Below are 26,690 nucleotides of genomic sequence, written 5' to 3'. Positions count from 1 at the left end.
TTGGCAATGAATGGTACATTGGCTGAGCTCTAGTTTGTCAGTTACATGTCTTACATTAGAAGGAGCTTTTCTATAAATGGTGATTATGTTGGTTTGAATAAAGAAGGGTATGGAGTAATTTGATTGTGATTTGATTTGGGAGTCAATAGGCTAGCTATAGAGACCTTGCCCATATTCACCACCCCCCTCTCCGAATTGGGAGGCAGCGGTGATGAGGGAATTGTCAGTCAAGGGGATGAGGCCTCAGAAATCCCTGTTATGCTAGAGAATTTAATAATTTCTCAATTATGCAAGAAGTGATAGATGTATGGAACGCACACCCATGAAAAGAACCGATGCTAAATTAATCAATGATGCTAATAGACAAGGACACAAAGGCAGATATTTGGAGTCTGAAGGCAGACGAGTCATATCCCAATGAATGGAGAAGTGGACCAGAGATGATCAATGAACATCCTCATAATCTTGAGTAGTGACGGACAATTTTTTTGAAGACCATGAGGGTCTTCTCTTTATGGCATGTTGGAAGGACATTTGTCTGATAGTTCAGCACAGCTTCAGAACCGTACTGAGAATGTTAGTATGTGGATTTCAATTTTTGACCTCCTGACTTGCTTGGGAATGCTACCATTGAGCCATTGACCCGCTAAGGCAGGAGATGTTGTTGTATTTTCAGTCATTTGTACATATTGGTCCAATGTTGAATATTCATCCAAAAACATTATAATTTTTTAACAACTCACACTGAAATAAATGAAGCATTTTTAAAAACATTTTCTTCAGTTCAGTCATTGGATAAAATTCTGCAAATGCATATACAGAGGACAGAACTGAATCTGTACCATAAATTAAATTTATAATGATAAATTTACAGAATTGCGGAATGATTACAGCACTGAAGGAGGCTATTCACCCCGTTGAGTCTGTACTGGCTCAGTACAAGAACAATTTAGCCAATCCCACTCCCCGCTTCCCTCTCACATTGCTCTGCAAGTTCTTTGCTTTCAGGCATTGAAGCAAAATTTGACAGAGAATACAATGGCAGCATTCAAATGTTATGTCTTTTTCAGAAAAATTGTTTTGAAGAAGAAAAAGGTCACTTTCAGAATCAGTTTATGAAATATAATTAAGTACATTTCCGGAATGTATGAATATAATGTTACAGAGATGTAAATAAATATTAAGTGCCATCTTCTCTACCGCCACTAGTTTGATTTCACAGCAGACATGTGGAGTTCTTTTGTTTCCTGAAAGGGTTACTGCTGTCCTCATTTCACTTATCAAGTGCGATCAGGCCACTGTCTGACAGTGTGAAGGCAGCAGCTTGTGGACTCTGGTGATCACGTCGGCTTTAGGAGACTGTGCCTCTCAGCAGTGCAGACTGAACGTGGGGGGGTTCAGCTTCACTCTCCCCTGCACTGAAAAATCCAAGCTGCCATTTTTTTTAAACAGACTGTAAATGATTTCTATTCCTTGGTTCACAGAACATCCGATGCGGTGCCCAATCAGCTGAAAACCTCCGCAGACGTCATTAGTTGTTTTGAGCACTGGTGTCTGCAGCTGCTCGGAAAGTGGAGCTTCCATTAGAGCAGCTCTATTGATTTCTGAATTAAAATGCACAAGGGTTAGCAGCAGAAACACAAACCCATCAAATGGCACGCACTGCCGAGGAGAAAAGTCACTTTTTTTTTCATTTATCCAGCACTTTGCTGTCAGCCTTGGCTTTTCATTTGGTCGGGGAAAGGGCTAGAAACCGCAAACCTCTTTTCGGGCTGTTGGATATGAGAGTCGATCGGCCATTTGTGGAGGTTCTGTGAGCGTGCTTGCCAGTCAGGCAGTGAAGCACGAGTAGTTCCGCCCAGACGTGTGCCTTGCCATTTTCATTTTAATCAGTTTGATCAGGACGTCTGCTGATTCATTTTGCAGGACGGCCCCTTGAGAGGCAGGGTGGAAGCCTGAGGCAAACCGTCGCTGCACCATTGCAGCATTCCATATCAGCCAGACTGCAGCAAGCAAGGATTAAAAACTAGCATTTAAATCAAAACCCACCCCGATACAGTGACCACCTCCCTGACACCCACCAGATCGAAAGCAAAAAAACCCAGTTCTGAACAAAGGTTAGAAAAGGATACCGCTCTCTGCTTCAACCAAGGTGATATTTTGTATTAAAATTCATCATCACCCATAAAGGCAGAAAAATCAAATATAAAAATTAACTTGCCCGTGATACCTGCTTTAGTCAAAATGTGTGATTTTCAGAACTGACAACCTTATTATGCAGTACCTCTTATTATTGATATTATTCTGCTCTTGGTTGCCATGGCCACATAGCAAGAGACATTCAATTTTCTGTGTTCCATCATCATTATCTATGAGGCCATCTGTTGTGGAAAATGAATTCAGCCTCATTTGCATGACTGATAAGCGTTTTTTTTATCTATTTAACAGAAGGTCATATGCCGGGGATTTGAAGCTGGTAAAAAGATGTGAAAAAAGCCTATCGAGAGGATGAGTGGGAGTGTGTGCATTAGTGGATGTATGTGGAAGTATAACAGATCCCTTAGGCCTGGTAGCCTATCGTGCTGCATTTGTCATCCTTGCCAAGGCGACATTTTTACCTAAGCTTCTGCACAGCGAAGAGTGCTGTTCCCTGCAGTCTGATTGAAGTCAGTGTTTTGCTTATTGTGGTGGGTGTAGTTTGGTTCTCTCTTTTTGTTGTTCCCGGTTTCTCTAAGTAGACTGCTAATGTTCAGATATTTCTAGTATGGATTTGATGACATTCATTTCTTTCTACTTGTGATCTGTGCTGTTTTTATAACTGTGTTTGCTAAGGAAAGAAGGAATAACATTGGTACTGCAATCAGTAATGTAGTACAGATTTATATTTGGGCGATGATTTAAAAGGAAGATTATAAATGTGCACTCTTGAGTATTGCTGCAGAGTGCCTTTTTAGTTCATCTTTGAATCAACTGGTTCAGTCTTTAGATGTGTTTGTTGATTCCTAATAACAGCAGTATAAGCAGACTTCTCTAATTCTATACTCAGTCATTTGCCTACAAATCATCTGGTGAAAGTTAGTCACTAATCTGTTATTTGTTGAACAGATAGAAATTAACACAAAGCCGGGACAGAGCCTTGAAAGTGAGTGGAAGTTGTTAAGTCTGCATGCAACATAGTTTCAAAAGGTTAACTTAACATCAGCAATGCAAGACTGATATTTTCCAAAAGTAAATATATGTTTTGGACTTCCTTTAATTTACAGATAAGGAAAAAAAGAAAATAGAATTGGTGGATTTAGGCCAAATATGAAAATGATCAACCTTGACCTAGATGCCAGAATTGTTTAAATTGTCCTACTTTGATTTTCAGAAAATTAGTTTATGTGCTGCAAAGTTTTGATGTTACTGAATCAAGTAAACATACTTAAAGTGGCTCGAGAGTTTGCTAAAACTAGGAACAACGGAATTATTTGCATTACATATTTTTACTTTTAAATGTTAGCATATTAACTTGGATAGTGCATTTTACAAATCCTTTATTACTTTAAAGAGCTTTTATTGGACTACTTTGTGGAGCTGCTCAGTACTGTCAGACCCATGTACACTGTTGAAGCAGATGCTTAAAACTTTAGCGGCGAAGCTGGTACTAAAAGCTTCAGGATAAAATAGTAAGAATGGTTCAATTCCTAACCATTATTTTATTACCCAAGCTGTGTTACCTTTCTTTTTATTGTAAGTTAATATTTGTGTCTTACAAATGGCAAAGTTGGTTTAATAAATGAGAATATTGACAACGTTCTGCTTCAATGCAAGGATTTGGTGATTACTGGTATTTTATCTCGGCAGCAATATATTTGCTGGTTATTTTGAAGGCTGCCTGACTGGCTTAATGTGGGATATGTTTGCGAGTGTTCCGTCAGCACCAGGAGCTGTCCATAACTGGTACTCTGAGCTTTGATTGACCCCCTACTGGCTAACAGGCAGACTGAGAATTACTCTTTTGCTTTACCTTAGTTCATGTGATTTGTTAGTTTGCTAAATTGGGGTCTTAAAATATATCCAGCATATGCTTTCTTTTTGCAATTATACAAAATATTTTACAAAGTCCTACCTGGTTTTAACATGTTTTTCTTTGAATTCTCAATTGAAAATAATTACAATATTTGTCCAACTTTTTGACCCAAACTTTGAAAACACACATAATGAGAAATATCTTGGAAAATTGACGTGGTTAATAAAATACTAACATAGTAACATAACAAATTAATTCTGGCTAGATCTTTCTTAATTATAGCTCGTCAGTGATTTTGAATAGAAAAAAATTGCTGCTTTAACATTTCAGAAATTCATTTTAGAAAAATTACTTATGAAAAAAAATTGTAATGTTAAACATTTGATACTCAGTACAATATTTTGCATTGTTCTAAGGTAACAACAGTTTGTACTGTTTTCAGTTATGAATATATGAATATTAGTCTTTTATAAGTAATATAACTATGGGTTTAGATTAATCATTTACTTGACAATAGGAAATGGCATATATGTGTTTTAAGGTGCAAACAAAATTCAGTGCTCAAGGATTTAATCTAACAATTCGCAGAATTCATCCAATTTAAAAAGTAATGATCTGAGGCAGATCACCCAGACATTATTATGGTAATCTACAATGGTCTCTCAAGCTCAAGTCTAATTTTCTTTTTGTAGTTGGTGTTTTATAATTTAAAAAAAAATGTGTACAATTTTATTTAAAAGTGTTGGAAAAATATTCCAGTTTTAATTTTAAATTCAGAGCATAGTGTACCTTTCTTTTTGGTTCGGTCTTACATTCAGCCTTTCCCTGTATTACATTATATACAGCAATGCACACATACTAGACACACACAGCTCCAGAGATTCAAGGACCCATGGGTCCTGTATTAGTTGCACAAGGTATACAACCTCAAACCATGGTCTAGTAGAATCGACCACAGAATTGATGACAGTGTTAGGAAACACTTGTCACTTTTGCTTCCATTGTTCCGATATCCATGAAATTTCGGCCACACATTTTGATTTGGATGGAATACAACTTTGCCTGATCTAAGACTGTGGCTGAGGAAGAGGTAAGTCAGCAATATGCTAGTGATTTTAAATTGCTGCAGAAGGATTGTCTCTTAAGGGAGCTCATATTCGATGCATGCTACATAACTAGGTTTTCTGCAGTCTCTTATCTGTCTGATGCCCTTAAGCTGAGGTTGTGTTTGATTCGGCAGCCTTTGCAGAATGTGTAGGCTTATTCCTTTTTCTTGTTTTATTGTTCTTTTTATGTGTGAATTTGCAATTTCTGTCTTGGCCTGTTGATATTTCCACCTCGGACTATTATCACTTTTTTCCATGTGGCATTGCTATTAGTATACAGATGAACAGTGGTGGTCTTCGGGAGTTTTGATAAAAGGCAGATGTCCAGGTAAAATGTGTAATTAGAGAATTGAGGTGGTGGAAATCAAGGCCATTGATGAAGTTTATTGTTGTGGGTTAAGTCTGGCAATCCTCTAGGCGATGCACTGCGGTATGGAGGGCTGGGTATTTTTTCCCTGCTTTTGAGATGTTTCCCTTGTAGTCTCAGGCCTACTTTAGTGTGCAAAATCTGACTGCAGTGCAAAAGAAGTCCCAGCTATCTGACTTCTTTATGTCTGCTGTTTCACTGAAGAACCAGTAAGGTAATTCCTTCAGCCTTTTGTTTTAAAAATGGCAGAACTCTGATTTAGAGCATGCACTGAATGTCAATTTAAAAGTTGTTGTTACTTGGATAATGACAGAAAGTTGTAAGTTTTAAAATTGATGATGATTTCTTGCACTGTAATTTAAAAAAAAATTGTAAAGCATTAATTGATTAAGTTGTAATGTTTATGAACTACATTTGTGAATATGCACAGTATTCTATGAGATGCAGCTTTTCTGTTTAGTGAAAGATAGAATGTTTATAAATTCAGGAGATTATTTTACATATTCTGTATAATTAGGGATTCTGTTTTATTTTGCAATTATAATTTGACCAGTGGTGTTGATAATCAATGTTGTACATTTGGTGTCACCAAAAACAAATAAAAACAAATATGGGTCAAAAATAGGACCAGAAACCATGGCAGCAAAATGGAGTACTGTGAAGCACCAAGTTGTAAACCTTGCTGGCAAACTTTTGCTGAAATTATGAGTAGTGAAAGTGGCAAGATCTATTTGTGTATAGAAGTAAGCTGGTGGATCTTTCTATGTATGCCTGTCTTTAATTATATTAAATGTGCAGGATAGAAAATAAACAAACTTTGGCTTGTTGGAATTAATTTAAAAATCCTACAGCAAAAGGACTGTCTTTCAAAAATGGAAAGCATGCTTCACTTTGTTGTAGCTACTCGGAAGGAAACAAAATATAGCTTGGAATCCACGTTTTGATAAATTAATGACCTGACTAATAGAAACAGTTATTGAGACACAGTTTTCCTTACATAGGAGTGGAACAGTTGTTCCTGTTGGTGACAATTGATTATGTACAATTTTCCCCATTCAAAAAATTAATTGTTCATTTAAAATAATCCTGCATGTGCCAAATTAAATGTCCATTGAATTACAAATATTGCTACTTAGTACATCTTCTTCATTGCAATGAATAAATGGATTAGCACCATGAACCCGTATGAAGCAAAGAAAGAAGCTAGTGCACCAAAACAGAAGGAAATATTATTCTTGGTTGAATATTATTATGAACATTGTTAACTTGCAACATTACAAAATTGCAGCAGTATGATGACGAGAAAAATCTAGACACTGTAAATAACAAGTCTCATTATGTGTAAAACTGTTGTGTGATGGGGGATATTGAACAGCTTTTGTACTTGAACTTCCAAATACAGTACATAAAAAATGGATGTGTTAGATATCTGGATTTTGAAAAGAATCAAACAGTCACTGCACATTCCTAAATAATCCGCATCTTCCTTTGTTACTGATACCATGGCTTATATTTAAACTGTAAGGAAAAAAAGATCAAAACTGCATAATATAATTCATTCAAATTTATCTTCAGCATTATTCCCAACTGAGAAAGTTCCTTTGAATGTTGTCAGAGCAATGCAAAGTATATTCATTTAGCTAACTCATTTATGCCTGGTGAACAGTGATACTTCAGAGTGAACAGTAAACTCGCAAGTACAAATTAAAAAAATAATAATTTAGTAGTGTTATCTTTCTGCTAATCTGTATCTCTCTCTTTCATGCTAGCAATGAGTTTGTGTTGTTGCTGCAAACCTTTAGGTTTTTTTCGTAGGATAAGAGCTTTACTTTGAATTTATTGCATGCTGTAGTTATTTGAATGGATTAAATATATTCACCAGTAACTGAAACTTTTCCCGCCCCCCTGACATCAGTCTGAAGAAGGGTCTCGACCCGAAACGTCACCCATTCCTTCTCTCCTTAGATGCTGCCTGACCTGCTGAGTTACCCCAGCATTTTGTGAAATAAATACCTTTGATTTGTACCAGCATCTGCAGTTATTTTCTTACACTTTCTTTCTTTAAATGTAGCTTGCTTTCATTTTAAACCCAAAAAATGTTCAGATATACACTATTAGTTCTACATGCCTTGAATACTCCATGTATATTTAAGACCGTGTTTTTCTTAACAAATCAGTATTGTATTCAATAAAACACATAATAACTCCATATGACTATGTTGTAATGTATGTTTTTTTTTGCAGATGTGGTACTAATTTCATGCAAGTGCAAGGAGTAAGAAGTACCAATTCTGTTTTAAGGTGCCAAAATTATCTGTATTATCAGATAGCCAGAAAGTTATTTTTTTGTTTCATTTCTCAATTTGCAAGTTTAACTGGCCCAATTTTAACTTCAGAAGTTAATCGGTACTTTTCTTTTTCCCGTTTGTCATTGTAAACACATTATTTATGATGCTATCCTTGATCCCCACATCATTAATTTTTTGCTTCAGTTTCAAAATATGAAGGGGCTTTTACAAATAATGGTTTGCAGGGGATGTTCAGATCCCACATCATCCATCCCATCTCATGTTATCATTCTGGAGTAAAAGTAACATAGAGGATTATTGAACTACATGAATAACTTCAATAGGAATCGCCAAAATAATGATTACCAAACAAAAGTTTTATTTATAAATGAGTAAAAGCTCATTGAAGCTATGCATGTCTCAGTGTCTGGCTTGGAGAGGTGGCATTGATTTGACTGAGCAGCAGGAAGTGCGGAAATCTAAAGCTGAGCACTCCACATCATGATTTAAACCCTCCTAACTAACAGGAATGAAGAGGGGAGACAAACAATGTGGAAGGCTTCCTTACCTTTCCATTTTTATACTGAAGTGACTGTTTCTGAATGTTTGCACAGTAATCCAAATGAATTCTGAGTTGAGCATAAGGTCATAAGTGATGGGAGCAGAATTAGGCCATTCGGCCCATTAAGTTCACCCCACCATTCAATCATGGCTGATCTATCTCTCCCTCCTAACCCCATTCTCCTGCATTCTCCCCATAACCCCTGGCACCCGTACTAATCATATGCTTTGAGATTGCATTTGAATGTAGTGGTGATAGTTTAAAGGGATGGGGGTATGAGGTTAGGTTGGTGACAAGGCTGCATCAACCCAACACCAAGGAAAACAGCATCCGAACAGTTGAGGGAGATACCTCATAGAGGGTCTACCCATACCACAGGGGCCCCGGTTAAGTTAACAACACAATTGAAGTCAATTTCAGAGGGGAAATCATTGAACTGGGAGCCTGTGCCCTGATCTGTGCAGCTTCCTGCTGCCTGATGTGCTCCTGACTGGACCAAGGGACTGTCCTTTGCTTTGAACTCTCAATGTTACCTCCATCCTTGAACTTCTTTGCCTCTGGCCCCCTCAATACAGCTGCAGCCTGCACTCTTATCCTCCCTGTCTGATGCACACAGCTATGGCAAACAGGCCACTGAAACCCTGTTAAGTAGAAGTACATTGCCAATTGATGCGGACAAATTAAATGGAAGATCACAAGAAGTTAAGCTTTCTGAAACTGAGTATGGGATTGGTTTGTCTATGCCCAACTACTGTGTGCAAATCACCAATAAATCAAGCAAGGAAAACAGACAATGCAGGAAATATTCAGCAGGTCTGGCAGCATCTGTGGAATGATGAAATAGAATTAATATTTCATATCATGTCATGGATGTTTTGTTTTGCTGAAGGCTTCGGACAAACTTTGAAATCGAGACATGGATTCTTTAGAGAAGGTCCAAATGATATTTGGGATGTAACATGCTAATTGATTTCAAAACAACCCCTATGCATCTGAGCAGCAGAGGTACACGAATAGCCTTGTGAAAGTCAGAAACGTCAATGGCATCTTTAGCTTAAGGCTCCAATATTGACCCAGCTGTAGTTTCCCAGCAATACGTCCATCTTTTGATGGGATTTTTCACACTACATGACATGACAATGTAGCAAGAATTGGAGCCAAAGGAGGCAGAGGAATAAAAGGAATCATCATTGCGGAAGAATTTAAGTTGCGTGAGAAATGGTCTGAAAAAAAAATAGGATGGATGTTTTCTGAAAGGATCTTGTCATTCTCTTGTTTGGAGACACCAACCTCTCTCAACACTGCAATTTTGTTCACCTCCATTTTATCTGCTCTATCTTATCAGACTGAATCACTACAGATATCCTTCAAAATTAATCATGGTGAACAGGAGCAGTTGCTGTTCTCTAGGCATGTTATGCCATTTAATTGACATTGTGCCATGAAGAACATTAGGTTTTTTAAGGCTATAGACTTTTCAGCGTACTTTTCTCTCTTTTGTTTATTGACTCTTTTCTAATCTCATTTGTTTTAGTTTGATTAGTGTGGCATTACCTTGCCTGAAATGCTAATGGCGAATAACATACCTCATGCAGGGTAATGAATATATTGGAGAGCTCTTGATCATTTTTAGGTTGCAGTTATGACACTTGAGTGACACTGTGGCACAATGCAAAGAGCTGCTGTCTCACAGCTCCAGCAATCTGGGTTCAATCCTGACCTTTTAAGCAACGTTTACATGTTGTTCCTGTGACTGCATGGGTTCCAGATTCTTTGCACAACCCAGAAACAGGCTGGTTAATAGGTTCATTGGTCACTGTAAATTGCCCCTTGTGTATAGATAAAGGAGGAATTAATGGGAACAATGGAATGGATTAGTGTTTAGGGTGTAGGAAGGAACTGCGGATGCTGGTTTAAACCAAAGATGGAGGGTCTTGACCCGAAACGTTGCCTATTCCTTTTCTTCAGAGATGCAGTCTGACCCGCTGAGTTACTCCAGCCATGTTGACCTTTAGTGTAAAGGGTACTTAATGGTCAGCATCTACTCTGTTGCTTAAATGACCTGGTTCCCTACTGTATGACACACTGATGCTATTTTTTTATTTTCCAAATCGGTATTGTTGATCGATGCTTCCTGGTAAATCAGAACTTTGAATTCCTTAATTCTTGTCCTGGTCAAATCTTGTGATATGATTTTATTTACCTAGAAATAATTAAACTTAACTCTATAATCTCTTCAAACCTTCACATTTGTGCATGGTTTTGGTAGTCATAATTGGAATGAAATGTGCAATGGCTTCTGAAGACAATGCTGAACTATTTCTGAAGGATGGTCAATAAATGTGCACAATAAAGCAACACACTAAGCTACTATTTATAAAGTTAATGTATTATAATTTCCTGTACAACTAAATGAAATCACCATGTCAGTATGTAAGTCATTGGACTGGGCTTTTGGCTGTAAATCTCTGGAGTTGTACTTCCTCGGATAAGAGGAACTTATTGGCCACACCGTTGGCCTTGATGTCTTTTGCATAAAGAAAGAAGCCCTAACCAGGGCTGGCAATCCAGATTATTGCTCATCAATCATTTCAATATCAATGGAGGACAAAATTGAATTTGGTTGTGTTACCCTTAGTAGTTAATGAGTCTATTGATGGTTACTGTCACAACTCAAATGTGAACAATGGCTATTTCGTATAGGTATTGTATTGGTTTATTATTGTAATGGGTAGTGAGATAGAGTCATAGAGTGATACAGTGTGGAAGCAGGCCCTTCGGCTCAACTTGCCCACACCAGCCAACATGTCCTAGTTACACTCGTCCCACCTGCCTGTGTTTGATCAATATTCCTCCAAACTTGTCTTATTCATATACCTGTCTAACTGTTTCTTAAATGTTGGGATAGTCCCAGCCTCAACTACCTCCTCTGGCAGCTTGTTCCATACATCCACCAACTCTTGTGTGGAAACGTTACCCCTCAGATTCCTATTAAATCTTTTCCCCTTCACCTTGAACCTATGTCCTCTGGTCCTCGATTCCCCCAAAGTTGTTCTGTGGTTGTGAATGAAAATTGTTCAAACTGCAATGGCGGGGAATCAAACCTGGGTCAACTGCTGGGAAGGCAGCTATGCTTGCCACTATACCACCATCGCTACATATTGAGAAAAACCATGTTGTGTGTGCAATTCAGGCAGATCATGTCACATGTGAGTACAATCATATATCTGAGTACAACAGTTAGTGCAAAAACAGAAAGGAGTGGAGTATATAGTGTTATAGCCACAGAGAAAGTGCTTAGATTAGTTTAGCGATACAGCGTGGAAATAGGCCCTTCGGCCCACTGAGTCCACGCCGACCAATGATCACCCATACACTTGTTCAATCCTTCAGACTCGGGACAATTTACCAAAGCCAATTAAACATACAAACATCTTTGGACTGTGGGGGAAACTGGAGCACCTGGAGAAAACCCACACAATGACAGGGAGAACATTCAAACTCCACACAGACAGCACCCTTGGTCAGGATTGAACCCGGGTCTCTGGCACTGTGAGGCATCAACTCTATTGTTGCGCCTCTGTGCCGCCACTTGGCCGATAAGAAAAACGGCAAGGGCCTCAACAAGATAGTTTGGCAGATCAGGAATATAACATTAGCATCATTGAGGTCTGTAGGTAAGGTTCCTTGAGTAAGGTATGAAATGGTAGTCAACATTGATTCAACCCCAATATACAGTTAATCCCTATTGTCAAGGGGGAGGAATGGAATTGTTTTTTGTTAAAAATATCATAAACAACACAAACCCATTTATTTAAATTGACAATGCAATAATAATCTCAGTAGTACATGTTCTAATGATTCTAATTCAAACTGCATTAAGCAGCTGACTGCCTGCAAAGTTCACCTGCTGTCAGTCCCAGAGGTAGCTAATTATCAACATTTTTTTCCAGAATTTAAAACGTATTGCCATGGTTGCAGGGAATTCTTGGATGTTTTAAATTTTGGAATAGGCACTGTTTGCAAGGCTGTAAAACATCTGATTCTCATGTTGCATGAGAGGAGGACTGGTGCTACATCAGTGACAGAGGCTTGGGAGTTCCTTAGGGATTTCTCCCAGTCCGCCAGTGTTATTCTGTTGGACGTGCAGTAGAAACATGATAAATATGTGGGGGTGGGGGTTCCAGTTGAACATCCCTCCAAGGTTGGTGGGAGGAATTGCATGACCATTGTTTATGCAGCAAAATCTGTTGGGATGCAATTCTTGGATCTTTTTAACTTTTTCTTTTGTGTCATTGACGTATTTTGCCAACATCCCAGAGCTGCAGTCTTCTCTCCACTAACGCATCTGTACGACTGTTATTCAGAGAGTAATTTAAATAGCTAATGTCGGTAGCTAGTTTCAGTTCTGGGAAAGAGCAATGTTGCCTCACAAAATGTGTCATGCCCATCAGGTGATCATCAAGTGAACAGATCTGGTTATTCCTTCCTTTGTCCCGCCCCCCTGACATCAGTCTGAAGAAGGGTCTCGACCCGATCCTGAGATGCTGCCTGACCTGCTGAGTTACTCCAGCATTTTGTGAATAAATACCTTCGATCTGGTTTGGGTCACTAAATGTCATGATCACACTTCTCCCAGTGTTTAGCTTAGAATCTGCATTTTCCTGGGAGGTGTTTTTCAGCCCACTCTGTTTGTATTTTGAACGGTTAAAGGGTTAACACATTACAGACAGAAAAATAAACAACAAATGATAAATGAAAAAGTTCCAATCTGCCCGACAAAGATGAAGGTAGGTTAGTAATTAAAGTGCCAAAGTTTACCTCCTTTTTATTTAAGCAGTATAGGAATCCCTATTTCTATTCTTTCACTAAGCTGTATGTAAGTCTGAAACATTGAATATATATTTGGTATCCAATGTGCATTATCTGAGATTTGTAGTTTTGGAGCAAAGGAGAGCAAATGAGTGGAATATTAATATGGCTGAGCGCATGCTGCTGTGTGCAGGCTGAGAATTAAATTGTGGGGAAATGGAATTTGAACGAGAGAAGCCAACTCCAACCTACCATCTTCCAGGTTATTTTGGAGATGAAACAATGCTTGAGCAGCCAACCCACTCTCAGCCGGAATGTTTGCAATTTAATATTTTAATGAGGCCAGAAGCCCAACAGCTGCAGCAAGGTGATAACAGACTTTGGAGAGATGCAAGGTCCCATACTGTTCATTACTGCACTGTTCGTTGGCCAGGAAGAACAGCATTACTTTCGCTCTGACCCACCAACAGGGCTTGCAAAATGGACCCTTGCAACAACTCCCTGAGCTGGAGTAGTATGGACGAAATGCCAGACTTACAGGTTTTACCTGAAACAAACTCGCACCACCACCGCCAATCCGCCACCGTGATTCCAACTGCTTAGCCATCCCAGTCTGGTAAATGAGAATGCCCACACCTCAGATGATAATTTTATATATACATTTGCATTCTACCTTTTTTTTTTCTCCAAATATTTGTGTAATTTCCCTCCTATGCAAATTTGGGTCAAGATCCTTCTTCAGACCCAAACCGAAACGTCACCTATTTCTTTTTTTCAGAGTAACTCAATGTTGCTGAGTTACTGCAACATTTTGTGTCTATCTGCAGTGTAAATCAGTATCTGAAGAAAGGTTTCGCCCCGAAACGTCACCCATTCCTTCTCTCCAGAGATGCTGCATATCCCGCTGAGTTACTCCAGCAATTTGTGTCTCTCTGCACTTCCTTCCTACACTCATTAACTCTAATGTTTTTTATAGTCAATGAATTGAAGTATGCAGGTGACATATAACTGGCAGGGTGGTGGGGACAGGGTGTAGGGCAAGGGTATGGATTACGAGCTGTGAGGAGAATGCAAAGAGGCTCCAATGTGATTTTGGCAATTTGGTGAGTGGCCAAATGCATAGCAGATTAATTTGACGTGAATAAATGTGAGGTTACCCACTTTGGTTCCAAACACAAAGGAACGTATATTTTTCTGAATGGTGATAGATTGGGGAAAAAGGGAAGGTGCAAGGGAAGCTGAAAGCAAGTATTCAGGTGCAGAAAGCAGTTGGGAAGGGAAATGGTATATTGGCCTTCATTGCAGGAGATTATGAGTATGGGAGCAGGAAAGTCTTGCTGCAGCTGTACAGGGTTTTAGTGCCCGCTTGGTCTTCTGTGGACAGTTTTAATCTCATCTGGGGAGTGATCTTCATGAAGTGCAACAGAGATTTGCTAGGGTAATTCCTGGGATAGGAGACAAACATGTGAGGAGAGTCATAGTCATACAATGTTGAAACTGGCCCTTTGGCCCAACTTGCCCACACCGACCAACATGTCCAATCTACACTTGTTCCACTTGCTTGCATTTGCCCATATCTCTAAACCTATCCTATCCATGTACCTGTCTAATTGCTTCTTAAACATTACAAAAGTCTCTGCCTCAACTATCTCCTCCAGCAGCTTGTTCCCTTTGTGTGAGAGATTGAACTTTCACTGAGTAGAGTTATAGAACAATGAGATTCCATAGAAATTTATAAAACCCGAATGGAAAGAGGCAGACGTTAGGAGGATATTCCTGAGGACTGGAGAGTCTTGAACAAAGGGTTGCAGTCTCAGGATATGGGATACATTGTTGAGAACCGAGATCAACAGAAAATCTTCACCCAGGGAATGGTGAACATATGGAATTCTCCATCACAGAAAGCAGTGAAGACTAAATCATTAAATATACTCAGCAGGAGGATGGATCAATATTTCAGCGCTGCAGGTATCAGTGACATCAGGAGAAGACTGGACCGGGGTACTGAAACGGATTGTGCTGAGGCAGAACAGACCTGTAGTCTGAATGATCCATGCTGTAGATTTCCACAAAGAATCTTTAAAGTGATTTCTATTAATATAAGGAAAGTTGCAGCTGATTTGTGCACAGCAAGCTCCCCGAGAGTCAATCATATTATGATGGTGGAATTAGTTAAGGAATTGGTCAGGACATCTTGGAGGACTGTTTTAAATGTCCCTGTGAGCCTTTTTATCCATAATCAAAAAATAAGAATGCTTTCTGAGCATGGTACAGGAAGGATGCCAATATCCAGACAATCGACACCTCGAAGTGCAATGTAGTGGGGGTGGTGATGAGTTGGGTGGGGTTGTGATGAGAGTGGGTATCAAAATTCCCATCTTCCACGGATTCTGAAAACTTGGAATTTTATCCAGCATTTCAAAATTAAGTTATAATATAGACAGGCTATTTAGAACTTGACTCTTCCAGTAGAAAATCTGAATTCATTATATCATTCAAAGGGAAGTAGAAATTTGTAACTCTTTTCCTAAATGGCCCCGGGATGCTGGGTCAAAACGTAGACTGGTCGACTTTGATTCCACAAACTCCAGTATTGAGGAAATCAAATATAATGTAGTAGAAAGATAGATCAGACATAATGCAGTTAAATAACAGAGCATGGTTATGTAATTTTGTTTATTTTCCTCGATACAGTGGTATTACTTTGACTTGCATTTAGTGGGCCCATAATTGTAGAGGCAGAGTAACTAAAATTGCCAATTCATGTTAAAGCTCAATTGGAGTAGCATTACATAGAGTCAGACAGCAAAGAGATAGACCCTTCGGCCCATCCTCCCCATGCTGACAAGATTTCAAATGTAGACATCCAGTGGGTCACAACAGTCATGGAGCGTCATAAACAGGATCCTGTACATTCAATGCAGACTGAGGTGCTCTGCAAAATTCCAAGAATTTACAGTTCTCGGCCCATTCACTTTTGTTGCAGCTTCAGCATTAGGGTGACCGGTACTCGAGCTAAACAAGATAAGTAGATTTATCCAGATTATATCCCCAATTCTCCAGCAGTGATTTGGGAAATTTTCATACAGAATGCACATGAAGCATATTGGTTAACCAGCAAATCAGTCAACCATTCAAACAATAGCGATCAATGTTTAACACTGATGTTTTCGAGGCCTTTGTTTCGTTTGCAATATTTGAATGAACTGGAATTCAAAAAGCAAAGTTTTGCAAAATCTAATTTCTAATTGTGTTGAGCACAACACCATCTTTTGTTGTGGTGAATGAGTTCAGTTTTGATGAAGCTACAGAATATGTATTTTCAGGGCAAGTAAAGATTGCCAACAGCTCTTATCATCTGATGCATTCCACTCTCATTGGGAGGAGCATTCACTGATAAGTCTGTGATCCAGACAATTCCTGTTTCCAAGGTGGTCTGGAGGATGACGAAGAAAGAAAACCAAAAGCTTGCAGAACGATTAATATTGGTGACAAAAATCATTCATAGAAAATACACATAAACAAACTTTCCATCGTAATCAACTTTTAATTAAATAGTTCTTGCAAAATGATCACGACTTTTGTGCATATTTCGAAAATCAAGGTCACTAATTAGCATTATAAAATAAGATAAATTCCGCTCTAAGTAGAAAATCTTGATTGCTGTGGGGGTTTTTTGGGATGGTGTGCGCAGGTGTGGCGTAACAATACCACTAAATAGTTAGACATCAATAATTTGTTTCCTGCCACATAATGCATATATTTATGAATTGTTTGTACTGGCACCATTTTGCCTACAAAAACACTGTTGATAGGTAATATAGTGGAACAGTGATCTATAATTTTAAGACCTGATTATTTAGTAAGGATTCAATAAATTTACATTTATTTCCACAAAATGGAGAATTGGGGGTGTTAGTCAATATGTTGTGAGAGAATATGTTACAGGGAAGTTCGTCTTAGAATGGGATTGATTTGAGAGCTGGCAGTATTAACTCTGGGCCAAATGGGGTTTTTTAAGTCTTAAAGAACAATGTATGTATATGAAAAGTTTATTCTTTGTCAGCAGTAAATGTTATATTTCTCAGGTGATCATGTTGCAATTTTACAAAAGCCCAACCAACTCCAGTCTGTTCCTGCATATTTTCTTCAAGGTCTGGTTCGTCCTGTCTATGTTTTGTGAGCTGGGAGGATTGGAAGTATCTGCTTTCAGAGCGGTCATTTAATGGATCCTAAATTAGAACGCCTGGATAAATTATAAGAACGGTTTGAGATGGATCCAAATTTGAGATAGACATGACCCTGAGTTCTTTATTCTATATGTGCTCATTCGCATTGAGACTACGAGCTTTGACAGTCTTGTAAAGTATCTAAAAGCGATGAAATGTTAGCAGTTTGAGCATAAATGTAGTTAATGATTTGTACATCAACCTCATGTTTCTTGTCGTCTACTTGCATTTTACCATGGCTAATGCTTTCATAATGTTTACTGTGCAGCTAGCAGTTCTGATGGACGGTATTACAGGAAATGTCGTCCTCTCATTTTGTGTCAGGAGCTAACTAACCTGATTTTTACCCCCGGCACTTCTATTTACACGTAGCATTTCAGGCACTTTTATTCTTCTGATGTTCAGAAATTACTCAGTCTGCTCATGAAATCATTTGATCCCTGTTGCACATACGTTATGGCCTCAAATTACATGAAAGGTGGTGAATTCCTGAGCAATTTATCATTTGAGAAAGGTGATCGTCTGTGAGATACGATGCCAGTTTGGGTCAGCAGCCTGATAGTCTATGAAATATTGCATCATTTTGCATCATCAGCTTGTTGTGTCTGTCTGGGGCTTCACCTAAAGGCAGCTGCAACTGAGAAGTGATGACGCGAACGGAGGTTAAAATAAAAATTCACATGATATGAAAAATATTGATGGATGGGTAGAGATTACAGGCAGTAATTCTGTCTCAGGGTTCAAATGACAAACACATTTCCTTTGTGGTAAATTCTGAATAACGCAATAGGATTGCTGCTTTGCAATCCGTTTGCCGCCCACTCAGTTTTCTCCATATAGCACCCTTCCAGGCAACTGTTAAAAATGCCTGCATAAAACAATGTTGTGACTTATGTTACATGCCACCTCCACATCATACTAGGGAAAAACCTGCTCAAGTAGACAGACCTGAATCTTGATCAACAGTATTCAAATGTTTGTTAAATGCTAATATTAGCGGAGAATAACTGGAATAGTTGGCTTTAAAACCATTTCACAACAGCTGCCTAGTTAAAGTGGTGTGAGGTTGAAGTGGTGTGACAACATATCCAATACCTGCATTCCATTCAGGTGCCTTCACGCCTCATTTATGCCGTTATGGTTTGTGGTGATGTTAAATCGCTCTGTAACAATGGACGATATATGGTGAAAATAGATTGTAAAAAAAATGTTTTCTACATGGCTTGTAAAACAGTTTGTGAGCTTTTTTCTTGACAACATTATCCAGTTAATTACAGTGGTTTAACTTGAGGTTTAATTCAAGATATTTTGGAAATTTATATTTGATTTGTTCATTTTTGTTCCAGGTAAATGTTACTTTATTTATTGACTGACCCACTGCAGAAGGAAGCCACGAGTTGATTTTGCTTGTGCTGACCACCAGGGTGTGATCCACTTGATGTCATATGCATGTTCTTTCTCTGCATTGTAGTGAAAACACCCCCAGCAAATATTTAAGCTACTCCCTTTGAAAGTTGTAATCAAACCTTCCTTGAGGTTCAAGGTGAAGGGGAAAAAAATTAATAGGAATCTGAGGGGTAACTTTTTCACACAAAGGGTGGTGGGTGTATGGAACAAGCTGCCAGATGAGGTAGGTGAGGCTGGGACTATCCCAACATTTAAGAAACAGTTAGACAGGTACATGGATAGGACAGGTTTGGAGGGATATATACCAAGCACAGGCAGGTGGGACGAGTGTAACTGGGACATGATGGCCGGTGTGGGCAAGTTGGGCCGAAGGGCCTGCTTCCACACTGTATCACTATGAATGTAGTTCTATCATTTCTCTTTCAGGCACTGCCTTCCAATAATAGTTCTTGCATCATTTAAATATTGTCGTTATCATATTTCTGGAAACAATCCAATTAAATACTTACCTCCTGTAGCACAACAGATGCGTAAAGATATTTCTATGTAAGTATTACGATAGTGAGAAGTTCCTCTACTTCCTCACCCTGCAATGGTACAGATGAACTGGAGCTTCAGTCACTGTCACACTGCAAGGCAACTCAGTTGTGCTGGAGGTCTAATACTTGGGTTGCCTAAGACTAGGCTTTTCAGCCAAAAATGTGCTGCCTGGCCCTTTAATACCAAGGCCTGTTGGATCTCCTGCATGCCAACCATTTTAAGTCCCATGTTGACATTTTGTTTTGGGCTCCACCATTGCCAGAGTGAGGTCACACACAAACTAAAGGAACAGCACCTGATATTCCACGTGGTTACTTTACAACCCAGTATGAACATTGAATTCTCCAATATTAAGTAATACCCCCTCTCTCTTTCCTGTGTCCCTCACCCAGTTCGCACCCATTTCTACCATGATCTGGCCCCTTCCCTCCCCTTCCCAGACCCCTTCCACCTATATCTCTCCCTCTGGCTTTACATTTCACTCTTCTCTTTATTTGACATCCATTTATCTCCTTTTTATTTCCATGTTTTGTTACGTACTCCACCCATTGCCAGTCAAACTCCCCTCACCTGTCTGTATCCACCTATCAGTTGCCCCAAAACAGCGCCTGTCCATTCCCTCTGCGGATGCTGCCTGACCCGCTGAGTTACTCCAACACTATGTGTTTTGACAAAGATTGGGGAAGTAATTCGCCTTGGGGGAGTGGGAGATGATGGAGCGTGAAGGTATGACTCATACCTGAGGACTGGGAAGGAAGGAACTAGTACTCACTTGGGGGTACCAGAGAGCTCATGTAGGAATAAGATAAGACCTCTGGGATTGAGGTGGAGATGGGAGGAGGCTCAGTGCAGTTTTGAGAGATGGGGGCTTAAGGGTATGAGTAAATACATACTTTAGTTGCAGGCCTCTCACTTCAACATTTTGTTTTTAAAATGGGTGGGGTTCCCACAAGATGTTCCTGGTCAATCGTCCCCCTGCAAAGTGCTAGAAGGAGCATCACATGTAGAATAACTTCCTATCGGGGAATCTTGTCATGGGAGATAGGCACAAAAAGCTGGAGTAACTCAGTGGGTCAGACAGCATCTTTGGAGAAAAGGAAAAGCTGTTACTCAAATTAGCATTTGGCCCCACTGACAATGGAGGAGGCCAGGAACAGAAAGGTCAGTGTGGGAATGGGAAGGGGAAGTAATGTGTTTGGCAACCGGGAGATCAGGGAGGCCCAGGCGGACTGAGCAAAGGTGTGGTAACCAGGCAAATTGGAGGAACCCCACCTCATATTTCGCTTGGGCAGCTTACAACCCAGTGGTATGAATACTGATTCATCTAACTTAAAGTAACCCTTGCATCCCCTCCTCTCGCCATCCCTCCCCCACCAAATTCATACTAGCTTCAAAGTCCTGTAGAGTCTCAATGTCTGTAACTCATTTTCACCTAGCTCCTAGCTAACAATGGCCTGTTTCCTTTATCATCATTACTTTTTCGCAAATCTTTCATTAATTTGTTCTATATTTCTCTCTATCACCGTCTATATCTCTCGTTTCCCTTTTTCCTAACTCTCAGTCTGGAGAAGGGTCACGACCCAAAACGTCATCTATTCCTTTTCTCCAGAGATGCTGCAATACCCGCTGAGTTACTCCAGCATTTTGTGTCTATCTTCGGTTTAACCCAGCATCTGCTGTTCCTTCCTATTCAAACTTGACATGGGCATGAGTGATTTATAACAGGAAGTGATTGGTCAAAGCTCCTGAATGGTGAGGTAAATTGATTTGCAGGCATATACTGGTGAAAGAAACAAAGCCACATGATCCTGTTTCTAGGCAGTTGTCTAGGGTGGCTTTGACAGAAAATGGACCTATATCCCCTGATCATCAAATCTGCTGCTAATGGAAACAGTTCATTTTTAGTTACTCCACTAAAACTCTTGATCTTGAACATTGGTAAATCATCCTTTAACGTTTTTTGCTATAAGGAGAACAGCTACGGTCGGTCACCTTAACATAACTGAAATCCTTCCTCTCTGGAAGCATTCCAGTAAATCTGCACTGTATCTCTAATGCATTGTCATCTTTTCAAGTACCTGGTGCCTGGAATTGTATACAATAATCCAACTCAGATTTAACAAATGCGTTGAGCATAATATCCTTGTTTTTGTCTCCTATTGCTAATTGTTAATGAGAGAGAAATTTGTCCTTAATCTGCTGCAGTAAACACTGAAGGGTAATGCAGTTTGGAAGTGAAGCACAATGTGCAGTGACAAAGGAGCTTCAGATTTAACATCAGTGCCCACTGAAATCTGAAAATTTCATTGAGCAAATCTGAAAGTACTATTTTTTGAAAATGGTATTGCATTAATTAAAATAATGGAAATAAAACACCGGAAAGAAAACAGACAATGCTGTAGCAATAGACAATAGGTGCAGGAGTAGGCCATTCGGCCCTTCGAGCCAGCACCGCCATTCAATGTGATCATGGCTGATCATTCACAATCAGTACCCTCTTCCTGCCTTCTCCCCATACCCCCTGACTCCGCTATCTTTAATGACTCTCTCTTGAAAGCATTAACTGTTCAAAGATTGCCGATGGAGGGCGTGCAGCGTAGGTTCACTAGGTTAATTCCCGGAATGGCGGGACTGTCGTATGTTGAAAGGCTGGAGCGATTGGGCTTGTATACACTGGAATTTAGAAGGATGAGGGGGGATCTTATTGAAACATATAAGATAATTAGGGGATTGGACACATTAGAGGCAAATAACATGTTCCCAATGTTGGGGGAGTCCAGAACAAGGGGCCACAGTTTAAGAATAAGGGGTAGGCCATTTAGAACAGAGATGAGGAAGAACTTTTTCAGTCAGAGGGTGGTGAAGGTGTGGAATTCTCTGCCTCAGAAGGCAGTGGAGGCCAGTTCGTTGGATGCTTTCAAGAGAGAGCTGGATAGAGCTCTTAAGAATAGCGGAGTGAGGGGGTATGGGGAGAAGGCAGGAACGGGGTACTGATTGAAAGTGATCAGCCATGATCGCATTGAATGGCGGTGCTGGCTCGAAGGGCTGAATGGCCTACTCCTGCACCTATTGTCTATTGTCTATTGTCTATTGACCCGAATGTTAATTCTATTTCTCTCTTCACAGAAACTGCCTGACCTCTGGATTTTGTCTAACAGTTTGTTTTATTTTTAAAAAGTATTAGATTAGACTTTTGCTTACTGGGAACTTAGACCAAGAAATTGTATTTGCAGCATAATGTTTATGTTTGCTTACACATTTGAATTTCTATGAGAAAAAATCACCAAAGAAATTCGGGACGTAATCGCCATTGCATATGCTAGATTTTTCATTTCAAGCCCACCATGTGTCTGGCACACAAATGGACAGTGGAGCTTGGACAAATGTAATAGTATCTAAATGGCAGACACAACATGTCTGAATAACACCTCCATGATCTTTAGGTTTCTTACGCAGAGATAGGGTTGTTCCGTTGTAAATTAAAGGGAACATGTGGAAGCTTAGAATTTAGTGGCTGGGCATTGTCTTCAAGCAGGATTCCAAAGGAGGACATTTTTAACTCCATGCTCTCCCTTAGGGGGTGGTAGCTTCCGTCCTTTCAGTTCCGTGCCATCCAACCAGATCACGACTTCAAAACCCACCCCCAGCAGATGATCATGATGCCTCGAAACAAACTTTGGGACCCTACATTTGACTAGCAAGCTGGCTCCCTGTAGACCTTAACCTCCACGATTTGCAATGCACTTCTTTGTTTACTCACTATTAAATGGCAGATGGTAGAGACAAAAGCTTTTTCAGGGAAATCCAATAATGTACAAGGGCTTGGAAAAATACATTTGTAGGCCCTCCACATTTGAACAAATTATTTCAGATGTCAAATGATGTCCTCGCCTTAATATCAAAGTTAGAGACTCTCATGACATGGTTTTAAAGACAATGAGGAGGAATTGGAAATGTTTGCACTTAACCCTGCATCCTAGTTTAATGCATACTTCATCTTGTGAGGAATGATTTTATCATATGAAAAGAGTGCAATATTCTGCCTTCTTATAAAGATAAACACATTAAAAATTGGTACCAAATGGATCCCTGAAATAGGCCCTGATGAAAGGAAATACTAAATGAGAGATTTTGTTTAATGGCTAAAGTAAACACAAAACGTACTTTCAAACAAATCCTGGTGCATTTTGGCCCCTTCTCTGGACTATTGTGCTATATAACTCTTTAAATCTGCACTCTGGTGGTTTTGTGAAGGATAAATCTTTCCAAGACTCTGCAGGAGATATCTGGCACACAAAGTAGTCTTCTGTGTATATACATCCAGCAAATGTGATTTGCTGCATTTGTAAGAGGAAAAGGTTCCATCACTTATCTATTGAAATGTGACATTGAGTTAGACAGGGTGAACTGTTTTCACTGGATCATCATCCCCCTCAGAATGCAATGCATTACACACATTATTCATGTGACAATCAGATATCTTTGTAACACTGTTCTGACTTTCCATGGTAGATAGGATTTGAACTCAACTTTAGTTCAGGTAAGATATGTCCATGGGAATAATCAACAGCCTTTTTACTCCTTTTGCAGTCATCTTCATACTTAAGATGTGCCATATACCTTGGGCTTAATAAACGAGTGTAATAATGTGAAATGCTTGAAATGGCATTTCCCAGAGACTGTGGCAGTCACCACTGTAGGATTGCACAATGGAGACAAGACCCTAAATGAAAGGTGTGCAGAAAAATCAAACACGCCAACCTTGGTAATGATGCCAGCAAAGTTTTTCACATTGTGCAGCTTGACGAGGGGGAGCCAGGTTCTCCAATAATTCATTATGAACCTCTGTCTATTCATCTGATGCTTCTGATTTTATTAGAGAATCCCCATCTCTTGCAGATAGAGCAAACAGCCTTTATTTCATCTCATACAGAGCAAGGGGAAGTTTAAAGATAAACTTTGAACAATTAATCACTCAAGTCTTTATCTTAATTTGCTCTTCAAAGATGAATAACATTTCCTTATGAACTGCTGCCAGGCTTTTCATGTCAACCTGATCAAGTTAAAAATAGGAGGTTTCAAGACCAGCACCATTCTGCATTAAATACACACTTGGACAGTTTCCTACATAACCACTTTCTGCAAACTTTAATTCTTCTAAAACTCTGCTAACCACATCCTATCCTTCACAATTTACATTCCAACATACTTTGGCTCACAAAGCGATTCCTGGACTGGAAGAGTCTTGGACATCAAATGCCAACTCTATTTCGATTTATTCACAAAATGCTGGAGTAACTCAGCAGGTCAGGCAGCATCTTGGGAGAGAAGGAATGGGTGACGTTTCGGGTCGAGACCCTTCTTCAGACTGAAGAAGGGTCTCGACCCGAAACGTCACCCATTCCTTCTCTCCCGAGATGCTGCCTGACCTGCTGAGTTACTCCAGCATTTTGTGAATATAACGTTCCAGGTCGAGACCCTTCTTCAGACTGAAGAAGGGTCTCGACCCGAAACGTCACCCATTCCTTCTCTCCCGAGATGCTGCCTGACCTGCTGAGTTACTCCAGCATTTTGTGAATAAATCGATTTGTGCCAGCATCTGCAGTTATTTTCTTATACTATTTGCCAACTCTATTTCTCTGTCTACAGATGCTGCCTGACCTGCTGACTGTTTATAGCATTTTCTGTTTTGATACTTTGGCTTTTATTCTGGCAGAAATGATCATGTTTTCATATCCCTCATAGACTCGTTTGGTGTTATTTCTGTAACCTGCTCTGAAAATTCAGAGATCTCTGTTCATACCTCTTATCCAACGCAAATATATTTTCCTCAACTGGTGTCAGCCAATCCTTGGGTCTAAGCTCTGGAATGTTCTCCCTTGACCTTTCTGTTTTGGAACTAACTTCTCTTTCAGGGCCTCTTCCTTTAAATTCTAATAATGGGTGTTGACCTGAAATGTTGACATTGTTTCCCATTTTAAAGCTGCTGCCTGGCCTGTATTCTGACATTTTCTATTTCTGTTTTAGATTTTCATCTCCGCATTTTATTCACAACCAAAATCTATCTGCTTGGCCTAGCTTTGTCATCTGTCCTAACGGTTCTTATCGTGAATCAGTACCAAATACGCCTGTGAAACACCTTTGGATGTTCATAGCCATTGGGGTTGTTTATGCTATATCCATCTGTGTCTGCAGCACTCTCTTAGGTTTAAGGTCAGAGTACAAATGTCGGACACTAATCACTTCTGATTTATTATCATTTAGAAAACTTAATAAACTTTTGCATCTTCATGGCTTTGATTTAAAAAAACTTTTCCCTTATTTTGACAAGTTGGTTCTGCCTGTTCTGCGCAGATTTAAAAAGGCATGATTAAAATAGCATCCACATTTAATGGTGAGAGGCATAAGAATTAGATGGAGGCTCAGCCTTCATGTATCATCAAAATGATGGTCAGTAGATGTTTGATTTTTAAAGGATTTTGCAGTTGGTTCATGTATGTGGCACTGAAGTGAGAAGTCGGCTATGATCCTACTGGCATGAGTGGCCATGAATTGGTTCGAGGGGGCAAACAGTCTACTATTGCTCCTATTTCTTATATAGCCAGAAGGTGTTTTATGTATCCAATGACTAAATTCGCTCAAAGTAAGTTCACCAGTACAAAAAAATAATCAAAGACGTTAATGGAATGTTGGTCTTTATCTTCAATAGGAATTGAAAGCAAAAGTGAGGAAAGAGTAATTCTGTTATGAACAGCCTTGATCAAACCACATCCAGAACAAGGCGTTCAGTGTTCAGCACCAAACCTTGGGACAGACACTTTGAGAATTGATGATTCACTGTAGATTCAGCAAAATGAGAAATGGAGTTAAAAGGATTGAAATGTATTTTATTATGGCTAACGTATGTTTGGGTTCTATTAGAGATTTTGAAACAGTATGGAAATGTTAGAGACTAGATGCCAAGATCTTTTCTTTTGAGAGGAGAATGCAAGGGGGCAGCACAGTGGCATAGCTAGTAGAGCTCCTGCCTCACAGCTCCAGTAATCTGGGTACTATCCTGATCTCTGGTGCTGTCTGTGTGGAGTTTGCATGTTGCCCCTGTGACTGTGCTCATCCCACACCCCAAAGTGTTAATCGGCCACTCTAAGTCACCCCTAGTGTGTAGGTGAGTAGTCGAATCTGTGGGGAGCTGATGGAAATGTGAGGAGAATTAAATGAGGAATAAAATTAGGCGAGTATAAAGTAGTGTTTAATAGTTGGCATGTACTGAATGAGCTGAAGTTTCTGTACTTTATAACTCTGTGACAATATATAAAAAAAGATAAAATGTTTAAAGTGCAACAGAGTAATTTAGAATGAAATCAAAA

At 39.5% G+C, this 26,690-nt stretch overlaps 1 protein-coding gene across 8 annotated transcripts in view; it reads left to right on the top strand.

Moving 5' to 3' along the window:
* The first annotated feature begins 1,611 nt into the window (after positions 1–1,611).
* Positions 1,612–26,690, top strand: part of LOC144593513 (myelin transcription factor 1-like protein) — a 346,938-nt gene continuing 321,859 nt past the window's right edge. For 4 of the 8 annotated variants that reach the window (XM_078399201.1, XM_078399195.1, XM_078399203.1 and 1 more), the window contains exons 1-2: positions 1,612–2,152; positions 2,449–2,687. The gene's annotated coding sequence lies outside the window, so the exon portion shown is untranslated. Of the gene's footprint in view, positions 2,153–2,448; positions 2,688–4,898; positions 5,103–5,638; positions 5,700–26,690 lie in introns of those variants that run through there. The other 4 variants (XM_078399202.1, XM_078399196.1, XM_078399197.1 and 1 more) reach the window with 3 other exon arrangements.

The sequence above is a fragment of the Rhinoraja longicauda genome, chromosome 5, assembly GCF_053455715.1.
Source record: "Rhinoraja longicauda isolate Sanriku21f chromosome 5, sRhiLon1.1, whole genome shotgun sequence".
Classification (NCBI taxonomy): Eukaryota; Metazoa; Chordata; class Chondrichthyes; order Rajiformes; family Arhynchobatidae; genus Rhinoraja; species Rhinoraja longicauda.
The sequence above is the reverse complement of the archived record's forward strand: the minus strand, read 5'-3'. Positions and strand labels throughout refer to the sequence as shown.